The following is a 3105-nucleotide window of genomic DNA, read 5'->3' as shown; positions in this document are numbered from 1 at the left end:
CTCAAATTGGCGTACAAATTGTCCAAGTGGTTGAGTGGAAGAATACTGAAGAATGAGGTTGTATGCTAGGTACCTCCCAATAAAATGAAATCCACCCTATTAATTCAGGAAACCTTGCCTACTTCTCCCAATGTGAACAATGATTGGGTGTCCCCCACAGTAATTATTGAATAACAACTGTGTGCAGGGCACTGTACTATATGCAAGAGAATTTACAATAGGAGTGAAGGATACAGTCTCTGCCCTCAAATGGTTTACAATCTAATGGGTTACTGTGGGATACTCTCTGGGTGCTGTCAAAAGAAATCAGCTGGGCTGGTTTGACCAGAATGATTCTGAGATCAGTTACTTGCAGTAAAGCAATAAATATATCAACCCATATACAAAACAAGATAAGAAAAATGTGGTAGGTGGAGGGATGACAATACTATAGAAATGGAATGTGTCAGTATTCAATCAATCTATTATATTTATTGAGTGCTTACTGTGCAGAGCATTGTACTAAACTGTTGGAAGAGTACATTATAACAGATTTGGGAGGTATGTTCCCTGCTCAGAGCAAGTTACAGTCTAGAGGAAGACACAGAAATTAATATAAATACATTATGGATATGTATGTAAGTGCTGTGGCACTGAGGGGTGGAGTGAAACAAAGGTGCAAATAATTGTGGTATTTAAGTGCTTACTGTGTGCCAGGCACTCTTCTAAGCGCTGGGGTGTACACAAGTAAATTGGGTTGGACACAGTCCCTGTCCCACATGGGGCTCACAATCTTAACTCCCATTTTACAGATGAGATAACTAAGGTCCAAAGAAGTTAAGTGACTTGCCCAAGGTCACACAGCAGACAAATTGTGGCATTGGGATTATAACCCACATCCTTCTGACTCCCAGGCCCATGCTCTATCCAATAGGCCACGCTGCTTCTAAGTGCAAATCTAAGTGCCAGGGCGATGCAGGAAGAAGTGGCAGAAGAGGAAAGAGGAAAGGAAGAGGGAGAAGTTATTAAGGGGGAGGGAGTTTCAGGCCAGAGGCGGAACATGGGTGAGGAATTGGTGACAAAATAGATGATATTGAGGTACAGTGAGTGGGTTAGCGACAGAGGAGTGGAGTGTGCAAGATGGTTTGTAGTAGGAAATAAGAGAGGTAAGATAGGAGGGGGCAGGGTGATTGAGTGTTTTAAAGCCAAGGCATTTCTGTTTGATGCAGAGGTGGATGGGCAACCACTGGAGATTCTCAAAGAATGAAGAAACATGGCCTGAATGGTTTTGTAGGAAAATAATCTTGGTAGCAGAGCGAAGTATGGACTGATGTGTTGAGAGACAGGAGGCAGGGAGGTCAGCAAGGAGGATAATGGAACATGGTGTCATGGATAGAGCATGGGCCTGGGAGTCAGAAGGTCATTAGTTCCAATCCCAGTTCCACCACATGTCTGCTGTGTGACCTTGGGCAAGTCACTTAACTTCTCTGTGCTTCAGTTACCTCATCTGTAAAAAATGGGGATTAAGACTGTGAGCCCACTGTAAGATGGACTGGGTCCAACCTGATTAACTTGTATCTACTTGTATCTACAGTGAGAATGGTGCTTGGCACATAGTAAGCACTTAATAATTACCATAATTGTTATTATCATTATTATGATGCAGTAGTCAAGGTAGGATAGAAATGCTTGGATTGATTTACAGGGCAGATTTTAGCGATGTGGTGAAGGTTGAACCAACAGGATTTGGTGACAGACTGAATACGTGGGTTGAATGAGAGATGAGTCGTGGTTAGTGCCAAGGTTACGGGTTTGTGGAGATGGCGGTGCTGTCTATAGTGAAGGAAAGTCAAGGGGAGGGCAGGATTTGTGTAAAAATATGAGGAGTTCTGTTTTGAACATGACTGACTGTTTTGAACATGACTGAAAAAGCAATTCAAAGCTATATGTGGACCCACACAACTACCACAGCAGGTGAAAGAGTAGATCTGTTTTCATACACCTCACAAAGAAGGAATTTTAAACAGATGGCTAGAATACTTCAAGGATCTGCTTAACATCTTTCACCTTTTTAGAATGACACTCTTTGAAGAAGCGTGTGCTTGCCAATATGTGAGAAGTGTCTTCCACTCGAACACTTAATGAATTCACCACCATGTTTAGAGCCATGAAAAATGGCAGAGCTCCCACCTGGTGTTACACAAATGAAGATGTAAAAGCAGAGAGGGGATGTGCTGCTTAATTGTCTAGAGAATCTCTTCCTAAATATATAGAATATTGAGGAAATCCCACATAATTTCAAGGATGCCACCATTAATAGCCTCTTTAAGAAGAAAGAGGAAAGAGCTGACTGCAAAATCTGTCATGGGATCTTACTGCTCTCCGTTACTGTTAATATTCTAGCTCGAGCACTCCTGAATCACAATATGACCAGAACACAATGGGGCACAGCACACATGATTGTTGTCACCCGTCAAATAGAAAAGACATGCAGAGGACAATGCCACAAATTCTACATGGTGTCCGTAGACCTTACAACAGCACTTAACACCACTCATAGACCTGTGTTCTGACAACAACTAAAAAAAAGTTTAAAAGGTTATCGGGATCCTAAAACTACATCACAATGATTTGGACAATCATATCAGACTTGGAGGGGGTCTTGTCTGAACATTTCCCCATTACCAATAGAGCAAAGCAGGGCTGTGTACTAGGTCCAGTCTTCTTCAACCTATTCTACCTAGCCTTGCTTGAGGACACAACGAGGAACCCAGAAGGAATTAGAAAACAAGCTGGTGACCTTTTTTTTAATGGTATTTGTTAAGCGCTTACTCTATGTGAGGCACTGTACTAAGTGGTGGGGTAGATACAAACTGATTAGGTTGGACACAGTCCATGTCCCAAGTGAGGTTCACACTCAATCCCCATTTTACAGATGAGGTAACTGAGGTACAGAAGTGTTAAGTGACTTGCCTAAGGTCACACAGCAGACAAAAAAAAAGTGTCAGAACGATGATTAGAACTCAGGTCCTTCTTTTCCTCATCTCCCACTCCCTTCTGCATTGCCCTGACTTGCTGTCTTTGCTCTTCGCCCCTGTTCCCATCCCCACAGCACTTATGTAAATA

Source organism: Ornithorhynchus anatinus, chromosome X5, assembly GCF_004115215.2.
Source record: "Ornithorhynchus anatinus isolate Pmale09 chromosome X5, mOrnAna1.pri.v4, whole genome shotgun sequence".
Lineage (NCBI taxonomy): Eukaryota > Metazoa > Chordata > Mammalia > Monotremata > Ornithorhynchidae > Ornithorhynchus > Ornithorhynchus anatinus.
This window is presented reverse-complemented; position numbering follows the sequence as displayed.